Below are 23,540 nucleotides of genomic sequence, written 5' to 3' on the forward strand. Positions count from 1 at the left end.
AAAGTATGATTACTACATTATGGGTATCGTATCCGAGGTTCTCGAGAGTGCACAGAACGATTTTGTGATCATTTTTGAAATCCAAGATGGCCGCCGCTCAAAATTATGATAACTAGATTATTGGTATCGTATCCTAGGTTCTCGAGGGTGCAGAGAAAGATTTTGTGATCAGTTTTCAAATACAAGATGGCCGCCGCTCAAAAGTATGATAACTACATTATGGGTATCGTACCCGAGGTTCTCGAGGGTGCTGAGAACGATTTTGAGATCATTTTTCTAATCCAAGATGGCCGCCGCACAAAATTATGTATTCAGCAATATGGATATCGTGTCCGAGGTTCTCGAGGGTGCAGAAAACATTTTTGGGATCATTTTTATATCCGAGATGGCCACCGCGCAAAAATATGATAACTAGATTATGGGAATCGTATCCTAGGTTCTCGAGGGTGCAGAGAAAGATTTGGTGATCATTTTTCAAATCCAAGATGGCTGTCTCACAAAATTATGATTTCAGCAATATGGATATCGTACCCGAGGTTCTCGAGGGTGCAGAGAAAGATTTTGTGGTCAGTTTTCAAATCCAAGATGGCCGCCGCTCAAAAGTATGATAACTACATTATGGGTATCGTATCCCAGGTTCTCGAGGAAGCTGAGAACAATTTTGTGATCAGTTTTCAAATCCAAGATGGCCGCCGCAAAAAAATTATGCTTTCAGCAATATAGATATCGTACCCGAGGTTCTCGAGGGTGCTGAGAACGATTTTGTGATAATTTTTCATATCCAAGATGGCCGCCAGTCAAAAGTATGATAACTACATTGTGGATATCGTATCCCAGGTTCTCGAGGGTGCTGAGAACAATTTTTAGATCATTTTTCAAATCCAAGATGGCCACCGCACAAAATTATGCATTCAGCAATATAGATATCGTACCCGAGGTTCTCGAGTGTGCAGAGAACGATTTTGTGATAATTTTTCATATCCAAGATGGCCGCCGCTCAAAAGTATGATAACTACATTATGGGTATCGTATCCGAGGTTCTCGAGAGTGCACAGAACGATTTTGTGATCATTTTTGAAATCCAAAATGGCCGCCGCTCAAAATTATGCTAGATTATTGGTATCGTATCCTAGGTTCTCGTGGGTGCAAAGAAAGATTTTGTGATCAGTTTTCAAATACAAGATGGCCAACACTCAAAAGTATGATAACTACATTACGGGTATCGTACCCGAGGTTCTCGAGGTTGCTGAGAACGATTTTGAGATCATTTTTCTAATCCAAGATGGCCACCGCACATAATTATGTATTCAGCAATATGGATATCGTGTCCGAGGTTCTCGAGGGTGCAGAAAATAATTTTGGGATAATTTTAAAATCCGAGACGGCCGCCGCTCAAAAGTATGATAACTAGATTATAGGTATCGTATCCTAGGTTATCGAGGGTGCAGAGAAAGATTATGTGATCAGTTTTCAAATACAAGACGGCCGCCGCTCAATAGTATGATAACTACATTATGGATATCGTATCAGAGGTTCTCGAGGGTGCTGAGAACGATTTTGTGATCATTTTTCTAATCCAAGATGGCCGCCGCACAAAATTATGATTTCAGCAATATGGATATCGTACCCGAGGTTCTCGAGGGTGCAGACAACGATTTTGGGATCATTTTTAAATCCGAGATGGCCGCCGCACAAGATTATGATTTCAGCAATATGGATATCGTACCCGAGGTTCTCGAGGGTGCAGAGAAAGATTTTGTGGTCAGTTTTCAAATCCAAGATGGCCGCCGCTCAAAAGTATGATAACTACGTTGTGGATATCGTAACCCAGGTTCTCGAGGGTGCTGAGAACAATTTTTAGATCATTTTTCAAATCCAAGATGGCCACCGCACAAAATTATGCTTTCAGCAATATAGATATCGTACCCGAGGTTCTCGAGTGTGCAGAGAACGATTTTGTGATAATTTTTCATATCCAAGATGGCCGCCGCTCAATAGTATGATAACTACATTATGGATATCGTATCAGAGGTTCTCGAGGGTGCTGAGAACGATTTTGTAATCATTTTTCTAATCCAAGATGGCCGCCGCACAAAATTATGATTTCAGCAATATGGATATCGTACCTGAGGTTCTCGAGGGTGCAGACAAAGATTTTGGGATCATTTTTAAATCCGAGATGGTCGCCGCACAAGATTATGATTTCAGCAATATGGATATCGTACCCGAGGTTCTCGAGGGTGCAGAGAAAGATTTTGTGGTCAGTTTTCAAATCCAAGGTGGCCGCCTCTCAAAAGTATGATAACTACATTGTGGGTATCGTATCCCAGGTTCTCGAGGGTGCTGAGAACAATTTTTAGATCATTTTTCAAATCCAAGATGGCCACCGCACAAAATTATGCTTTCAGCAATATAGATATCGTACCCGAGGTTCTCGAGAGTGCAGAAAACAATATTGGGACCATTTTGAAATCCAAGATGGCCGCCGCACAAAACAATGTTTTCACCAATGTAGATATCGTGTCCGAGGTTCCCGAGGGTGCAGAAAAACAATTTTGGGATCATTTTTCAAATCCAAGATGGCCGCCGCAAAAAATTATGATTTCAGCAATATGGATATCGTACCCGAGGTTCTCGAAGGTACAGAGAAAGATTTTCTGATCAGTTTTCAATTACAAGATGGCCGCCGCTCAAAAGTATGATAACTACGTCATGGGTATCGTACCCGAGGTTCTCGAGGGTGCTGAGAACGATTTTGAGATCATTTTTCTAATCCAAGATGGCCGCCGCACAAAATTATGTATTCAGCAATATGGATATCGTGTCCGAGGTTCTCGAGGGTGCAGAAAACATTTTTGGGATCATTTTTAAATCCGAGATGGCCGCCGCTCAAAAGTATGATAACTAGATTATGGGAATCGTATCCTAGATTCTTGAGGGTGCAGAGAAAGATTTGGTGATCATTTTTCAAATCCAAGATGGCTGTCGCACAAAATTATGATTTCAGCAATATGGATATCGTACCCGAGGTTCTCGAGGGTGCAGAGAAAGATTTTGTGGTCAGTTTTCAAATCTAAGATGGCCGCTGCTCAAAAGAATGATAACTACATTATGGGTATCGTATCCCAGGTTCTCGAGGAAGCTGAGAACAATTTTGTGATCATTTTTCAAATCCAAGATGGCCGCCGCACAAAATTATGATTTCAGCAATATTGATATCGTACCCGAGGTTCTCGAGGGTGCAGAGAACGATTTGGTGATCATTTTTCAAATACAAGATGGTCGCCGCACAAAATTATGATTTCAGCAATATGGATATCGTACCCGAGGTTCTCGAGGGTGCAGATAAAGATTTTGTGGTCAGTTATCAAATCCAAGATGGTCGCCGCACAAAATAATGATTTTAGCAATATGGATATCGTACCCGAGCTTCTCGAGGGTGCAGAGAAAGATTTTGTGATCATTTTTCAAATCCAAGATGGCCGCCGCACAAAATTATGATTTCAGCAATATGGATATCGTACCCGAGGTTCTCGAGGGTGCAGAGAAAGATTTTGTGGACAGTTTTCATATCCAAGATGGCCGCCGCTCAAAAGTGTGATAACTACATTATGGGTATCGTATCCCAGGTTCTCGAGGAAGCTGAGAACAATTTTGTGATCAGTTTTCTAATCCAAGATGGCCGCCGCACAAAATTATGCTTTCAGCAATATAGATATCGTACCCGAGGTTCTCGAGGGTGCAGAGAACGATTTTGTGATAATTTTTCATATCCAAGATGGCCGCCAGTCAAAAGTATGATAACTACATTGTGGATATCGTACCCGAGGTTCTCGAGGGTGCTGAGAACAATATTGTGATAATTTTTCAAATCCAAGATGGCCACCGCACAAAATTATGCTTTCAGCAATATAGATATCGTACCCGAGGTTCTCGAGGGTGCAGAGAAAGATTTTGTGATAATTTTTCATATCCAAGATGGCCGCCGCTCAAAAGTATGATAACTACATTATGGGTATCGTATCCGAGGTTCTCGAGAGTGCACAGAACGATTTTGTGATCATTTTTGAAATCCAAAATGGCCGCCGCTCAAAATTATGATAACTAGATTATTGGTATCGTATCCTAGGTTCTCGAGGGTGCAGAGAAAGATTATGTGATCAGTTTTCAAATACAAGATGGCCAACACTCAAAAGTATGATAACTACATTACGGGTATCGTACCCGAGGTTCTCGAGGGTGCTGAGAACGATTTTGAGATCATTTTTCTAATCCAAGATGGCCACCGCACAAAATTATGTATTCAGCAATATGGATATCGTGTCCGAGGTTCTCGAGGGTGCAGAAAACAATTTTGGGATCATTTTAAAATCCGAGATTGCCGCCGCTCAAAAGTATGATAACTAGATTATAGGTATCGTATCAGAGGTTCTCGAGGGTGCTGAGAACGATTTTGTGATCATTTTTCTAATCCAAGATGGCCGCCGCACAAAATTATGATTTCAGCAATATGGATATCGTACCCGAGGTTCTCGAGGGTGCAGACAACGATTTTGGGATCATTTTTAAATCCGAGTTGACGCCGCACAAGATTATGTTTTCAGCAATATGGATATCGTACCCGAGGTTCTCGAGGGTGCAGAGAAAGATTTTGTGGTCAGTTTTCAAATCCAAGATGGCCGCCGCTCAAATGTATGATAACTACATTGTGGATATCGTATCCCAGGTTCTCGAGGGTGCTGAGAACAATTTTTAGATCATTTTCAAATCCAAGATGGCCACCGCACAAAATTATGCTTTCAGGAATATAGATATCGTACCCGAGGTTCTCGAGGGTGCAGAGAACGATTTTGTGATAATTTTTCATATCCAAGATGGCCGCCGCTCAAAAGTATGATAACTACATTATGGGTATCGTATCCGAGGTTCTCGAGAGTGCACAGAACGATTTTGTGATCATTTTTGAAATCCAAGATGGCCGCCGCTCAAAATTATGATAACTAGATTATTGGTATCGTATCCTAGGTTCTCGAGGGTGCAGAGAAAGATTTTGTGATCAGTTTTCAAATACAAGATGGCCGCCGCTCAAAAGTATGATAACTACATTATGGGTATCGTACCCGAGGTTCTCGAGGGTGCTGAGAACGATTTTGTGATCATTTTTGTAATCCAAGATGGCCGCCGCACAAAATTATGATTTCAGCAATATGGATATCGTACCCGAGGTTCTCGAGGGTGCAGACAACGATTTTGGGATCATTTTTAAATCCGAGATGACGCCGCACAAGATTATGATTTCAGCAATATGGATATCGTACCCGAGGTTCTCGAGGGTGCAGAGAAAGATTTTGTGGTCAGTTTTCAAATCCAAGATGGCCGCCGCTCAAATGTATGATAACTAGATTATGGGAATCGTATCCTAGGTTCTCGAGGGTGCAGAGAAAGATTTGGTGATCATTTTTCAAATCCAAGATGGCTGTCGCACAAAATTATGATTTCAGCAATATGGATATCGTACCCGAGGTTCTCGAGGGTGCAGAGAAAGATTTTGTGGTCAGTTTTCAAATCCAAGATGGCCGCCACTCATAAGTATGATAACTACATTATGGGTATCGTATCCCAGGTTCTCGAGGAAGCTGAGAACAATTTTGTGATCAGTTTTCAAATCCAAGATAGCCGCCGCAAAAAAATTATGCTTTCAGCAATATAGATATCGTACCCGAGGTTCTCGAGGGTGCAGAGAACGATTTTGTGATAATTTTTCATATCCAAGATGGCCGCCAGTCAAAAGTATGATAACTACATTGTGGATATCGTATCCCAGGTTCTCGAGGGTGCTGAGAACAATTTTTAGATCATTTTTCAAATCCAAGATGGCCGCCGCAAAAAAATTATGCTTTCAGCAATATAGATATCGTACCCGAGGTTCTCGAGGGTGCAGAGAACGATTTTGGGATCATTTTTAAATCCGAGTTGACGCCGCACAAGATTATGTTTTCAGCAATATGGATATCGTACCCGAGGTTCTCGAGGGTGCAGAGAAAGATTTTGTGGTCAGTTTTCAAATCCAAGATGGCCGCCGCACAAAATTATGATTTCAGCAATATGGATATCGTACCCGAGGTTCTCGAGGGTGCAGAGAACGATTTTGGGATCATTTTTAAATCCGAGTTGACGCCGCACAAGATTATGTTTTCAGCAATATGGATATCGTACCCGAGGTTCTCGAGGGTGCAGAGAAAGATTTTGTGGTCAGTTTTCAAATCCAAGATGGCCGCCGCTCAAATGTATGATAACTACATTGTGGATATCGTATCCCAGGTTCTCGAGGGTGCTGAGAACAATTTTTAGATCATTTTCAAATCCAAGATGGCCACCGCACAAAATTATGCTTTCAGGAATATAGATATCGTACCCGAGGTTCTCGAGGGTGCAGAGAACGATTTTGTGATAATTTTTCATATCCAAGATGGCCGCCGCTCAAAAGTATGATAACTACATTATGGGTATCGTATCCGAGGTTCTCGAGAGTGCACAGAACGATTTTGTGATCATTTTTGAAATCCAAGATGGCCGCCGCTCAAAATTATGATAACTAGATTATTGGTATCGTATCCTAGGTTCTCGAGGGTGCAGAGAAAGATTTTGTGATCAGTTTTCAAATACAAGATGGCCGCCGCTCAAAAGTATGATAACTACATTATGGGTATCGTACCCGAGGTTCTCGAGGGTGCTGAGAACGATTTTGTGATCATTTTTCTAATCCAAGATGGCCGCCGCACAAAATTATGATTTCAGCAATATGGATATCGTACCCGAGGTTCTCGAGGGTGCAGACAACGATTTTGGGATCATTTTTAAATCCGAGATGACGCCGCACAAGATTATGATTTCAGCAATATGGATATCGTACCCGAGGTTCTCGAGGGTGCAGAGAAAGATTTTGTGGTCAGTTTTCAAATCCAAGATGGCCGCCGCTCAAATGTATGATAACTAGATTATGGGAATCGTATCCTAGGTTCTCGAGGGTGCAGAGAAAGATTTGGTGATCATTTTTCAAATCCAAGATGGCTGTCGCACAAAATTATGATTTCAGCAATATGGATATCGTACCCGAGGTTCTCGAGGGTGCAGAGAAAGATTTTGTGGTCAGTTTTCAAATCCAAGATGGCCGCCACTCATAAGTATGATAACTACATTATGGGTATCGTATCCCAGGTTCTCGAGGAAGCTGAGAACAATTTTGTGATCAGTTTTCAAATCCAAGATAGCCGCCGCAAAAAAATTATGCTTTCAGCAATATAGATATCGTACCCGAGGTTCTCGAGGGTGCAGAGAACGATTTTGTGATAATTTTTCATATCCAAGATGGCCGCCAGTCAAAAGTATGATAACTACATTGTGGATATCGTATCCCAGGTTCTCGAGGGTGCTGAGAACAATTTTTAGATCATTTTTCAAATCCAAGATGGCCGCCGCAAAAAAATTATGCTTTCAGCAATATAGATATCGTACCCGAGGTTCTCGAGGGTGCAGAGAACGATTTTGTGATAATTTTTCATATCCAAGATGGCCGCCGCTCAAAAGTATGATAACTACATTATGGGTATCGTATCCGAGGTTCTCGAGAGTGCACAGAACGATTTTGTGATCATTTTTGAAATCCAAAATGGCCGCCGCTCAAAATTATGCAACATTATTGGTATCGTATCCTAGGTTCTCGTGGGTGCAAAGAAAGATTTTGTAATCAGTTTTCAAATACAAGATGGCCAACACTCAAAAGTATGATAACTACATTACGGGTATCGTACCCGAGGTTCTCGAGGTTGCTGAGAACGATTTTGAGATCATTTTTCTAATCCAAGATGGCCACCGCACAAAATTATGTATTCAGCAATATGGATATCGTGTCCGAGGTTCTCGAGGGTGCAGAAAATAATTTTGGGATCATTTTAAAATCCGAGACGGCCGCCGCTCAAAAGTATGATAACTAGATTATAGGTATCGTATCCTAGGTTATCAAGGGTGCAGAGAAAGATTATGTGATCAGTTTTCAAATCCAAGACGGCCGCCGCTCAATAGTATGATAACTACATTATGGATATCGTATCAGAGGTTCTCGAGGGTTCTGAGAACGATTTTTAGATCATTTTTCAAATCCAAGATGGCCACCGCACAAAATTATGCTTTCAGCAATATAGATATCGTACCCGAGGTTCTCGAGGGTGCAAAGAACGATTTTGTGATAATTTTTCATATCCAAGATGGCCGCCGCTCAAAAGTATGATAACTACATTATGGGTATCGTATCCGAGGTTCTCGAGAGTGCACAGAACGATTTTGTGATCATTTTTGAAATCCAAGATGGCCGCCGCTCAAAATTATGATAACTAGATTATTGGTATCGTATCCTAGGTTCTCGAGGGTGCAGAGAAAGATTTTGTGATCAGTTTTCAAATACAAGATGGCCGCCGCTCAAAAGTATGATAACTACATTATGGGTATCGTACCCGAGGTTCTCGAGGGTGCTGAGAACGATTTTGAGATCATTTTTCTAATCCAAGATGGCCGCCGCACAAAATTATGTATTCAGCAATATGGATATCGTGTCCGAGGTTCTCGAGGGTGCAGAAAACATTTTTGGGATCATTTTTAAATCCGAGATGGCCGCCGCTCAAAAATATGATAACTAGATTATGGGAATCGTATCCTAGGTTCTCGAGGGTGCAGAGAAAGATTTGGTGATCATTTTTCAAATCCAAGATGGCTGTCTCACAAAATTATGATTTCAGCAATATGGATATCGTACCCGAGGTTCTCGAGGGTGCAGAGAACGATTTTGTGATAATTTTTCATATCCAAGATGGCCGCCAGTCAAAAGTATGATAACTACATTGTGGATATCGTACCCGAGGTTCTCGAGGGTGCTGAGAACAATATTGTGATCATTTTTCAAATCCAAGATGGCCACCGCACAAAATTATGCTTTCAGCAATATAGATATCGTACCCGAGTTTCTCGAGGGTGCAGAGAACGATTTTGTGATAATTTTTCATATCCAAGATGGCCGCCGCTCAAAAGTATGATAACTACATTATGGGTATCGTATCCGAGGTTCTCGAGAGTGCACAGAACGATTTTGTGATCATTTTTGAAATCCAAAATGGCCGCCGCTCAAAATTATGATAACTAGATTATTGGTATCGTATCCTAGGTTCTCGAGGGTGCAGAGAAAGATTATGTGATCAGTTTTCAAATACAAGATGGCCAACACTCAAAAGTATGATAACTACATTACGGGTATCGTACCCGAGGTTCTCGAGGGTGCTGAGAACGATTTTGAGATCATTTTTCTAATCCAAGATGGCCACCGCACAAAATTATGTATTCAGCAATATGGATATCGTGTCCGAGGTTCTCGAAGGTGCAGAAAACAATTTTGGGATCATTTTAAAATCCGAGATTGCCGCCGCTCAAAAGTATGATAACTAGATTATAGGTATCGTATCAGAGGTTCTCGAGGGTGCTGAGAACGATTTTGTGATCATTTTTCTAATCCAAGATGGCCGCCGCACAAAATTATGATTTCAGCAATATGGATATCGTACCCGAGGTTCTCGAGGGTGCAGACAACGATTTTGGGATCATTTTTAAATCCGAGATGACGCCGCACAAGATTATGATATCAGCAATATGGATATCGTACCCGAGGTTCTCGAGGGTGCAGAGAAAGATTTTGTGGTCAGTTTTCAAATCCAAGATGGCCGCCGCTCAAATGTATGATAACTACATTGTGGATATCGTATCCCAGGTTCTCGAGGGTGCTGAGAACAATTTTTAGATCATTTTCAAATCCAAGATGGCCACCGCACAAAATTATGCTTTCAGGAATATAGATATCGTACCCGAGGTTCTCGAGGGTGCAGAGAACGATTTTGTGATAATTTTTCATATCCAAGATGGCCGCCGCTCAAAAGTATGATAACTACATTATGGGTATCGTATCCGAGGTTCTCTAGAGTGCACAGAACGATTTTGTGATCATTTTTGAAATCCAAGATGGCCGCCGCTCAAAATTATGATAACTAGATTATTGGTATCGTATCCTAGGTTCTCGAGGGTGCAGAGAAAGATTTTGTGATCAGTTTTCAAATCCAAGATGGCCGCCGCTCAAAAGTATGATAACTACATTATGGATATCGTATCAGAGGTTCTCGAGGGTGCTGAGAACGATTTTGTGATCATTTTTCTAATCCAAGATGGCTGTCGCACAAAATTATGATTTCAGCAATATGGATATCGTACCCGAGGTTCTCGAGGGTGCAGAGAAAGATTTTGTGGTCAGTTTTCAAATCTAAGATGGCCGCCGCTCATAAGTATGATAACTACATTATGGGTATCAAATCCCAGGTTCTCCAGGAAGCTGAGAACAATTTTGTGATCATTTTTCAAATCCAAGATGGCCGCCGCACAAAATTATGATTTCAGCAATATGGATATCGTACCCGAGGTTCTCGAGGGTGCATAGAACGATTTGATGATCATTTTTCAAATACAAGATGGCCGCCGCACAAAATTATGATTTCAGCAATATGGATATCGTATCCCAGGTTCTCGAGGGTGCTGAGAACAATTTTTAGATCATTTTCAAATCCAAGATGGCCACCGCACAAAATTATGCTTTCAGCAATATAGATATCGTACCCGAGGTTCCCGAGGGTGCAGAGAACGATTTTGTGATAATTTTTCATATCCAAGATGGCCGCCGCTCAAAAGTATGATAACTACATTATGGGTATCGTATCCGAGGTTCTCGAGAGTGCACAGAACGATTTTGTGATCAGTTTTCAAATACAAGATGGCCGCCGCTCAAAAGTATGATAACTACATTATGGGTATCGTACCCGAGGTTCTCGAGGGTGCTGAGAACGATTTTGAGATCATTTTTCTAATCCAAGATGGCCGCCGCACAAAATTATGATAACTAGATTATAGGTATCGTATCCTAGGTTCTCGAGGGTGCAGAGAAAGATTTTGTGATCAGTTTTCAAATACAAGATGGCCGCCGCTCAAAAGTATGATAACTACATTATGGGTATCGTACCCGAGGTTCTCGAGGGTGCTGAGAACGATTTTGAGATCATTTTTCTAATCCAAGATGGCCGCCGCACAAAATTATGTATTCAGCAATATGGATATCGTGTCCGAGGTTCTCGAGGGTGCAGACAACATTTTTGGGATAATTTTTAAATCCGAGATAGCCGCTGCTCAAAAATATGATAACTAGATTATGGGAATCGTATCCTAGGTTCTCGAGGGTGCAGAGAAAGATTTGGTGATCATTTTTCAAATCCAAGATGGCTGTCGCACAAAATTATGATTTCAGCAATATGGATATCGTACCCGAGGTTCTCGAGGGTGCAGAGAAAGATTTTGTGGTCAGTTTTCAAATCTAAGATGGCCGCCACTCATAAGTATGATAACTACATTATGGGTATCGTATCCCAGGTTCTCGAGGAAGCTGAGAACAATTTTGTGATCAGTTTTCAAATCCAAGATGGCCGCCGCACAAAATTATGCTTTCAGCAATATAGATATCGTACCCGAGGTTCTCGAGGGTGCAGAGAACGATTTTGTGATAATTTTTCATATCCAAGATGGCCGCCAGTCAAAAGTATGATAACTACATTGTGGATATCGTATCCCAGGTTCTCGAGGGTGCTGAGAACAATTTTTAGATCATTTTCAAATCCAAGATGGCCACCGCACAAAATTATGCTTTCAGCAATATAGATATCGTACCCGAGGTTCTCGAGTGTGCAGAGAACGATTTTGTGATAATTTTTCATATCCAAGATGGCCGCCGCTCAAAAGTATGATAACTACATTATGGGTATCGTATCCGAGGTTCTCGAGAGTCCACAGAACGATTTTGTGATCATTTTTGAAATCCAAAATGGCCTCCGCTCACTATTATGCTAGATTATTGGTATCGTATCCTAGGTTCTCGTGGGTGCAAAGAAAGATTTTGTGATCAGTTTTCAAATACAAGATGGCCAACACTCAAAAGTATGATAACTACATTACGGGTATCGTACCCGAGGTTCTCGAGGTTGCTGAGAACGATTTTGAGATCATTTTTCTAATCCAAGATGGCCACCGCACAAAATTATGTATTCAGCAATATGGATATCGTGTCCGAGGTTCTCGAGGGTGCAGAAAATAATTTTGGGATCATTTTAAAATCCGAGACGGCCGCCGCTCAAAAGTATGATAACTAGATTATAGGTATCGTATCCTAGGTTATCGAGGGTGCAGAGAAAGATTATGTGATCAGTTTTCAAATCCAAGACGGCCGCCGCTCAATAGTATGATAACTACAATATGGATATCGTATCAGAGGTTCTCGAGGGTGCTGAGAACGATTTTGTGATCATTTTTCTAATCCAAGATGGCCGCCGCACAAAATTATGATTTCAGCAATATGGATATCGTACCCGAGGTTCTCGAGGGTGCAGACAACGATTTTGGGATCATTTTTAAATCCGAGATGGCCGCCGCACAAGATTATGATTTCAGCAATACGGATATCGTACCCGAGGTTCTCGAGGGTGCAGAGAAAGATTTTGTGGTCAGTTTTCAAATCCAAGATGGCCGCCGCTCAAATGTATGATAACTAGATTATGGGAATCGTATCCTAGGTTCTCGAGGGTGCAGAGAAAGATTTGGTGATCATTTTTCAAATCCAAGATGGCTGTCGCACAAAATTATGATTTCAGCAATATGGATATCGTACCCGAGGTTCTCGAGGGTGCAGAGAAAGATTTTGTGGTCAGTTTTCAAATCCAAGATGGCCGCCACTCATAAGTATGATAACTACATTATGGGTATCGTATCCCAGGTTCTCGAGGAAGCTGAGAACAATTTTGTGATCAGTTTTCAAATCCAAGATGGCCGCCGCAAAAAAATTATGCTTTCAGCAATATAGATATCGTACCCGAGGTTCTCGAGGGTGCAGAGAACGATTTTGTGATAATTTTTCATATCCAAGATGGCCGCCAGTCAAAAGTATGATAACTACATTGTGGATATCGTATCCCAGGTTCTCGAGGGTGCTGAGAAAAATTTTTAGATCATTTTTCAAATCCAAGATGGCCGCCGCAAAAAAATTATGCTTTCAGCAATATAGATATCGTACCCGAGGTTCTCGAGGGTGCAGATAACGATTTTGTGATAATTTTTCATATCCAAGATGGCCGCCGCTCAAAAGTATGATAACTACATTATGGGTATCGTATCCGAGGTTCTCGAGAGTGCACAGAACGATTTTGTGATCATTTTTGAAATCCAAAATGGCCGCCGCTCAAAATTATGCAACATTATTGGTATCGTATCCTAGGTTCTCGTGGGTGCAAAGAAAGATTTTGTGATCAGTTTTCAAATACAAGATGGCCAACACTCAAAAGTATGATAACTACATTACGGGTATCGTACCCGAGGTTCTCGAGGTTGCTGAGAACGATTTTGAGATCATTTTTCTAATCCAAGATGGCCACCGCACAAAATTATGTATTCAGTAATATGGATATCGTGTCCGAGGTTCTCGAGGGTGCAGAAAATAATTTTGGGATCATTTTAAAATCCGAGACGGCCGCCGCTCAAAAGTATGATAACTAGATTATAGGTATCGTATCCTAGGTTATCAAGGGTGCAGAGAAAGATTATGTGATCAGTTTTCAAATCCAAGACGGCCGCCGCTCAATAGTATGATAACTACATTATGGATATCGTATCAGAGGTTCTCGAGGGTTCTGAGAACGATTTTGTGATCATTTTTCTAATCCAAGATGGCCGCCGCACAAAATTATGATTTCAGCAATATGGATATCGTACCCGAGGTTCTCGAGGGTGCAGACAACGATTTTGGGATCATTTTTAAATCCGAGATGGCCGCCGCACAAGATTATGATTTCAGCAATATGGATATCGTACCCGAGGTTCTCGAGGGTGCAGAGAAAGATTTTGTGGTCAGTTTTCAAATCCAAGATGGCCGCCGCTCAAAAGTATGATAACTACGTTGTGGATATCGTAACCCAGGTTCTCGAGGGTGCTGAGAACAATTTTTAGATCATTTTTCAAATCCAAGATGGCCACCGCACAAAATTATGCTTTCAGCAATATAGATATCGTACCCGAGTTTCTCGAGGGTGCAAAGAACGATTTTGTGATAATTTTTCATATCCAAGATGGCCGCCGCTCAAAAGTATGATAACTACTTTATGGGTATCGTATCCGAGGTTCTCGAGAGTGCAGAGAAAGATTTTGTGATCAGTTTTCAAATACAAGATGGCCGCCGCTCAAAAGTATGATAACTACATTATGGGTATCGTACCCGAGGTTCTCGAGGGTGCTGAGAACGATTTTGAGATCATTTTTCTAATCCAAGATGGCCGCCGCACAAAATTATGTATTCAGCAATATGGATATCGTGTCCGAGGTTCTCGAGGGTGCAGAAAACATTTTTGGGATCATTTTTAAATCCGAGATGGCCGCCGCTCAAAAATATGATAACTAGATTATGGGAATCGTATCCTAGGTTCTCGAGGGTGCAGAGAAAGATTTGGTGATCATTTTTCAAATCCAAGATGGCTGTCGCACAAAATTATGATTTCAGCAATATGGATATCGTACCCGAGGTTCTCGAGGGTGCAGAGAACGATTTTGTGATAATTTTTCATATCCAAGATGGCCGCCAGTCAAAAGTATGATAACTACATTGTGGATATCGTACCCGAGGTTCTCGAGGGTGCTGAGAACAATATTGTGATCATTTTTCAAATCCAAGATGGCCACCGCACAAAATTATGCTTTCAGCAATATAGATATCGTACCCGAGGTTCTCGATGGTGCAGAGAACGATTTTGTGATAATTTTTCATATCCAAGATGGCCGCCGCTCAAAAGTATGATAACTACATTATGGGTATCGTATCCGAGGTTCTCGAGAGTGCACAGAACGATTTTGTGATCATTTTTGAAATCCAAAATGGCCGCCGCTCAAAATTATGATAACTAGATTATTGGTATCGTATCCTAGGTTCTCGAGGGTGCAGAGAAAGATTATGTGATCAGTTTTCAAATACAAGATGGCCAACACTCAAAAGTATGATAACTACATTACGGGTATCGTACCCGAGGTTCTCGAGGGTGCTGAGAACGATTTTGAGATCATTTTTCTAATCCAAGATGGCCACCGCACAAAATTATGTATTCAGCAATATGGATATCGTGTCCGAGGTTCTCGAAGGTGCAGAAAACAATTTTGGGATCATTTTAAAATCCGAGATTGCCGCCGCTCAAAAGTATGATAACTAGATTATAGGTATCGTATCAGAGGTTCTCGAGGGTGCTGAGAACGATTTTGTGATCATTTTTCTAATCCAAGATGGCCGCCGCACAAAATTATGATTTCAGCAATATGGATATCGTACCCGAGGTTCTCGAGGGTGCAGACAACGATTTTGGGATCATTTTTAAATCCGAGATGACGCCGCACAAGATTATGATATCAGCAATATGGATATCGTACCCGAGGTTCTCGAGGGTGCAGAGAAAGATTTTGTGGTCAGTTTTCAAATCCAAGATGGCCGCCGCTCAAATGTATGATAACTACATTGTGGATATCGTATCCCAGGTTCTCGAGGGTGCTGAGAACAATTTTTAGATCATTTTCAAATCCAAGATGGCCACCGCACAAAATTATGCTTTCAGGAATATAGATATCGTACCCGAGGTTCTCGAGGGTGCAGAGAACGATTTTGTGATAATTTTTCATATCCAAGATGGCCGCCGCTCAAAAGTATGATAACTACATTATGGGTATCGTATCCGAGGTTCTCTAGAGTGCACAGAACGATTTTGTGATCATTTTTGAAATCCAAGATGGCCGCCGCTCAAAATTATGATAACTAGATTATTGGTATCGTATCCTAGGTTCTCGAGGGTGCAGAGAAAGATTTTGTGATCAGTTTTCAAATACAAGATGGCCGCCGCTCAAAAGTATGATAACTACATTATGGATATCGTATCAGAGGTTCTCGAGGGTGCTGAGAACGATTTTGTGATCATTTTTCTAATCCAAGATGGCTGTCGCACAAAATTATGATTTCAGCAATATGGATATCGTACCCGAGGTTCTCGAGGGTGCAGAGAAAGATTTTGTGGTCAGTTTTCAAATCTAAGATGGCCGCCGCTCATAAGTATGATAACTACATTATGGGTATCAAATCCCAGGTTCTCCAGGAAGCTGAGAACAATTTTGTGATCATTTTTCAAATCCAAGATGGCCGCCGCACAAAATTATGATTTCAGCAATATGGATATCGTACCCGAGGTTCTCGAGGGTGCATAGAACGATTTGATGATCATTTTTCAAATACAAGATGGCCGCCGCACAAAATTATGATTTCAGCAATATGGATATCGTATCCCAGGTTCTCGAGGGTGCTGAGAACAATTTTTAGATCATTTTCAAATCCAAGATGGCCACCGCACAAAATTATGCTTTCAGCAATATAGATATCGTACCCGAGGTTCCCGAGGGTGCAGAGAACGATTTTGTGATAATTTTTCATATCCAAGATGGCCGCCGCTCAAAAGTATGATAACTACATTATGGGTATCGTATCCGAGGTTCTCGAGAGTGCACAGAACGATTTTGTGATCAGTTTTCAAATACAAGATGGCCGCCGCTCAAAAGTATGATAACTACATTATGGGTATCGTACCCGAGGTTCTCGAGGGTGCTGAGAACGATTTTGAGATCATTTTTCTAATCCAAGATGGCCGCCGCACAAAATTATGATAACTAGATTATAGGTATCGTATCCTAGGTTCTCGAGGGTGCAGAGAAAGATTTTGTGATCAGTTTTCAAATACAAGATGGCCGCCGCTCAAAAGTATGATAACTACATTATGGGTATCGTACCCGAGGTTCTCGAGGGTGCTGAGAACGATTTTGAGATCATTTTTCTAATCCAAGATGGCCGCCGCACAAAATTATGTATTCAGCAATATGGATATCGTGTCCGAGGTTCTCGAGGGTGCAGACAACATTTTTGGGATCATTTTTAAATCCGAGATGGCCGCTGCTCAAAAATATGATAACTAGATTATGGGAATCGTATCCTAGGTTCTCGAGGGTGCAGAGAAAGATTTGGTGATCATTTTTCAAATCCAAGATGGCTGTCGCACAAAATTATGATTTCAGCAATATGGATATCGTACCCGAGGTTCTCGAGGGTGCAGAGAAAGATTTTGTGGTCAGTTTTCAAATCTAAGATGGCCGCCACTCATAAGTATGATAACTACATTATGGGTATCGTATCCCAGGTTCTCGAGGAAGCTGAGAACAATTTTGTGATCAGTTTTCAAATCCAAGATGGCCGCCGCACAAAATTATGCTTTCAGCAATATAGATATCGTACCCGAGGTTCTCGAGGGTGCAGAGAACGATTTTGTGATAATTTTTCATATCCAAGATGGCCGCCAGTCAAAAGTATGATAACTACATTGTGGATATCGTATCCCAGGTTCTCGAGGGTGCTGAGAACAATTTTTAGATCATTTTTCAAATCCAAGATGGCCACCGCACAAAATTATGCTTTCAGCAATATAGATATCGTACCCGAGGTTCTCGAGTGTGCAGAGAACGATTTTGTGATAATTTTTCATATCCAAGATGGCCGCCGCTCAAAAGTATGATAACTACATTATGGGTATCGTATCCGAGGTTCTCGAGAGTGCACAGAACGATTTTGTGATCATTTTTGAAATCCAAAATGGCCTCCGCTCAAAATTATGCTAGATTATTGGTATCGTATCCTAGGTTCTCGTGGGTGCAAAGAAAGATTTTGTAATCAGTTTTCAAATACAAGATGGCCAACACTCAAAAGTATGATAACTACATTACGGGTATCGTACCCGAGGTTCTCGAGGTTGCTGAGAACGATTTTGAGATCATTTTTCTAATCCAAGATGGCCACCGCACAAAATTATGTATTCAGCAATATGGATATCGTGTCCGAGGTTCTCGAGGGTGCAGAAAATAATTTTGGGATCATTTTAAAATCCGAGACGGCCGCCGCTCAAAAGTATGATAACTAGATTATAGGTATCGTATCCTAGGTTATCGAGGGTGCAGAGAAAGATTATGTGATCAGTTTTCAAATCCAAGACGGCCGCCGCTCAATAGTATGATAACTACAATATGGATATCGTATCAGAGGTTCTCGAGGGTGCTGAGAACGATTTTGTGATCATTTTTCTAATCCAAGATGGCCGCCGCACAAAATTATGATTTCAGCAATATGGATATCGTACCCGAGGTTCTCGAGGGTGCAGACAACGATTTTGGGATCATTTTTAAATCCGAGATGGCCGCCGCACAAGATTATGATTTCAGCAATACGGATATCGTACCCGAGGTTCTCGAGGGTGCAGAGAAAGATTTTGTGGTCAGTTTTCAAATCCAAGATGGCCGCCGCTCAAAAGTATGATAACTACGTTGTGGATATCGTAACCCAGGTTCTCGAGGGTGCTGAGAACAATTTTTAGATCATTTTTCAAATCCAAGATGGCCACCACACAAAATTATGCTTTCAGCAATATAGATATCGTACCCGAGGTTCTCGAGGGTGCAGAGAACGATTTTGTGATAATTTTTCATATCCAAGATGGCCGCCGCTCAAAAGTATGATAACTACATTATGGGTATCGTATCCGAGGTTCTCGAGAGTGCACAGAACGATTTTGTGATCATTTTTGAAATCCAAGATGGCTGCCGCTCAAAATTATGATAACTAGATTATTGGTATCGTATCCTAGGTTCTCGAGGGTGCAGAGAAAGATTTTGTGATCAGTTTTCAAATACAAGATGGCCGCCGCTCAAAAGTATGATAACTACATTATGGGTATCATACCCGAGGTTCTCGAGGGTGCTGAGAACGATTTTGAGATCATTTTTCTAATCCAAGATGGCCGCCGCACAAAATTATGTATTCAGCAATATGGATATCGTGTCCGAGGTTCTCGAGGGTGCAGAAAACATTTTTGGGATCATTTTTAAATCCGAGATGGCCGCCGCTCAAAAATATGATAACTAGATTATGGGAATCGTATCCTAGGTTCTCGAGGGTGCAGAGAAAGATTTGGTGATCATTTTTCAAATCCAAGATGGCTGTCGCACAAAATTATGATTTCAGCAATATGGATATCGTACCCGAGGTTCTCGAGGGTGCAGAGAAAGATTTTGTGGTCAGTTTTCAAATCTAAGATGGCCGCCGCTCATAAGTATGATAACTACATTATGGGTATCAAATCCCAGGTTCTCCAGGAAGCTGAGAACAATTTTGTGATCTTTTTTCAAATCCAAGATGGCCGCCGCTCAAAATTATGATTTCAGCAATATGGATATAGTACCCAAGGTTCTCGAGGGTGCAGAGAACGATTTGGTGATATTTTTTCAAATCCAAGATGGCCGCCGCACAAAATTATGTTTTCACCAATGTGGATATCGTGTCCGAGGTTCTCGAGGGTGCAGAAAACAATTTTGGGATCATTTTTAAATCCGAGATGGCCGCCGCTCAAAAGTATGATAACTATATTATGGGTATTGTATCCTAGGTTCTCGAGGGTGCAAAGAAAGATTATGTGATCAGTTTTCAAATCCAAGATGGCCGCCGCTCAAAAGTATGATAACTACATTATGGGTATCGTAACCCTGGTTCTCGAGGGTGCTGAGAACAATTTTGTGATCATTTTTCAAATCCAAGATGGCCGCCGCACAAAATTATGATTTCAGCAATATGGATATCGTACCCGAGGTTCTCGAGGGTGCTGAGAACGATTTGGAGATCATATTTCAAATCCAAGATGGCCGCCGCACAAAATTATGATTTCAGCAATATGGATATCGTACCCGAGATTCTCGAGGGTGCAGAGAAAAATTTTGTGGTCTGTTTTCAAATCCAAGATGGCCGCCGCTCAAAAGTATGATAACTACATTATGGGTATCGTAACCCTGGTTCTCGAGGGTGCTGAGAACAATTTTGTGATCATTTTTCAAATCCAAGATGGCCGCCGCACAAAATTATGATTTCAGCAATATGGATATCGTACCCGAGGTTCTCGAGGGTGCAGAGAACGATTTGGTTATCATTTTTCAAATCCAAGATGGCCGCCGCACAAAATTATGATTTCAGCAATATGGATATCGTACCCGAGGTTCTCGAAGGTGCAGATAAAGATTTTGTGGTCAGTTATCAAATCCAAGATGGCCGCCGCACATAATAATGATCTCAGCAATATTAATATCGTACCCGAGCTTCTCGAGGGTGCAGAGAACGATTTTGTGATCATTTTTCAAATACAAGATGGCCGCCGCTCAAAAGTATGATAACTACATTATGGATATCGTGTCCGAGGTTCTCGAGGGTGCAGAAAACATTTTTGGGATCATTTTTAAATCCGAGATGGCCGCCGCTCAAAAATATGATAACTAGATTATGGGAATCGTATCCTAGGTTCTCGAGGGTGCAGAGAAAGATTTGGTGATCATTTTTCAAATCCAAGATGGCTGTCGCACAAAATTATGATTTCAGCAATATGGATAACGTACCCGAGGTTCTCGAGGGTGCAGAGAAAGATTTTGTGGTCAGTTTTCAAATCCAAGATGGCCGCCACTCATAAGTATGATAACTACATTATGGGTATCTTATCCCAGGTTCTCGAGGAAGCTGAGAACAATTTTGTGATCAGTTTTCAAATCCAAGATGGCCGCCGCAAAAAAATTATGCTTTCAGCAATATAGATATCGTAACCGAGGTTCTCGAGGGTGCAGAGAACGATTTTGTGATAATTTTTCATATCCAAGATGGCCGCCAGTCAAAAGTATGATAACTACATTGTGGATATCGTATCCCAGGTTCTCGAGGGTGCTGAGAACAATGTTTAGATCATTTTTCAAATCCAAGATGGCCACCGCACAAAATTATGCTTTCAGCAATATAGATATCGTACCCGAGGTTCTCGAGGGTGCTGAGAACGATTTTGAGATCATTTTTCTAATCCAAGATGGCCGCCGCACAAAATTATGTATTCAGCAATATGGATATCGTGTCCGAGGTTCTCGAGAGTGCAGACAACATTTTTGGGATCATTTTTAAATCCGAGATGGCCGCTGCTCAAAAATATGATAACTAGATTATGGGAATCGTATCCTAGGTTCTCGAGGGTGCAGAGAAAGATTTGGTGATCATTTTTCAAATCCAAGATGGCCGCCGCACAAAATTATGATTTCAGCAATATGGATATCGTACCCGAGGTTCTCGAGGGTGCAGAGAATGATTTTGTGATCATTTTTCAAATCCAAGATGGCCGCCGCACGAAATTATGATTTCAGCTATATGGATATCGTACCCGAGGTTCTCGAGGGTGCAGAGAACGATTTTGTGATCATTTTTCAAATCCAAGATGGCTGCCGCACGAAATTATGATTTCAGCTATATGGATACCGTACCCGAGGTTCTCGAGGGTGCAGAGAACGATTTTGTGATCATTTTTCAAATCCAAGATGGCCGCCGCTCAAAATTATGATAACTAGATTATTGGTATCGTATCCTAGGTTCTCGAGGGTGCAGAGAAAGATTTTGTGATCAGTTTTCAAATACAAGATGGCCGCCGCTCAAAAGTATGATAACTACATTATGGATATCGTATCAGAGGTTCTCGAGGGTGCAGAGAACGATTTTGTGATCATTTTTCTAATCCAAGATGGCTGTCGCACAAAATTATGATTTCAGCAATATGAATATCGTACCCGAGGTTCTTGAGGGTGCAGAGAAAGATTTTGTGGTCAGTTTTCAAATCTAAGATGGCCGCCGCTCATAAGTATGATAACTAGATTATTGGTATCGTATCCTAGGTTCTCGAGGGTGCAGAGAAAGATTTTGTGATCAGTTTTCAAATACAAGATGGCCGCCGCTCAAAAGTATGATAACTACATTATGGATATCGTATCAGAGGTTCTCGAGGGTGCTGAGAACGATTTTGTGATCATTTTTCTAATCCAAGATGGCTGTCGCACAAAATTATGATTTCAGCAATATGGATATCGTACCCGAGGTTCTCGAGGGTGCAGAGAAAGATTTTGTGGTCAGTTTTCAAATCTAAGATGGCCGCCGCTCAAAAGTATGATAACTAGATTATTGGTATCGTATCCTAGGTTCTCGAGGGTGCAGAGAAAGATTTTGTGATCAGTTTTCAAATACAAGATGGCCGCCGCTCAAAAGTATGATAACTACATTATGGATATCGTGTCCGAGGTTCTCGAAGGTGCAGAAAACAATTTTGGGATCATTTTTAAATCCGAGATGGCCGCCGCTCAAAAATATGATAACTAGATTATGGGAATCGTATCCTAGGTTCTCGAGGGTGCAGAGAAAGATTTGGTGATCATTTTTCAAATCCAAGATGGCTGTCGCACAAAATTATGATTTCAGCAATATGGATAACGTACCCGAGGTTCTCGAGGGTGCAGAGAAAGATTTTGTGGTCAGTTTTCAAATCCAAGATGGCCGCCACTCATAAGTATGATAACTACATTATGGGTATCTTATCCCAGGTTCTCGAGGAAGCTGAGAACAATTTTGTGATCAGTTTTCAAATCCAAGATGGCTGCCGCAAAAAAATTATGCTTTCAGCAATATAGATATCGTACCCGAGGTTCTCGAGGGTGCAGAGAACGATTTTGTGATAATTTTTCATATCCAAGATGGCCGCCAGTCAAAAGTATGATAACTACATTGTGGATATCGTATCCCAGGTTCTCGAGGGTGCTGAGAACAATGTTTAGATCATTTTTCAAATCCAAGATGGCCACCGCACAAAATTATGCTTTCAGCAATATAGATATCGTACCCGAGGTTCTCGAGTGTGCAGAGAACGATTTTGTGATAATTTTTCATATCCAAGATGGCCGCCGCTCAAAAGTATGATAACTACATTATGGGTATCGTATCCGAGGTTCTCGAGAGTGCACAGAACGATTTTGTGATCAGTTTTCAAATACAAGATGGCCAACACTCAAAAGTATGATAACTACATTACGGGTATCGTACCCGAGGTTCTCGAGGTTGCTGAGAACGATTTTGAGATCATTTTTCTAATCCAAGATGGCCACCGCACAAAATTATGTATTCAGCAATATGGATATCGTGTCCGATGTTCTCGAGGGTGCAGAAAATAATTTTGGGATCATTTTAAAATCCGAGACGGCCGCCGCTCAAAAGTATGATAACTAGATTATAGGTATCGTATCCTAGGTTATCAAGGGTGCAGAGAAAGATTATGTGATCAGTTTTCAAATCCAAGACGGCCGCCGCTCAATAGTATGATAACTACATTATGGATATCGTATCAGAGGTTCTCGAGGGTGCTGAGAACGATTTTGTGATCATTTTTCTAATCCAAGATGGCCGCCGC

Source organism: Leptidea sinapis, chromosome 37 (assembly GCF_905404315.1).
Source record: "Leptidea sinapis chromosome 37, ilLepSina1.1, whole genome shotgun sequence".
NCBI classification, from domain to species: domain Eukaryota; kingdom Metazoa; phylum Arthropoda; class Insecta; order Lepidoptera; family Pieridae; genus Leptidea; species Leptidea sinapis.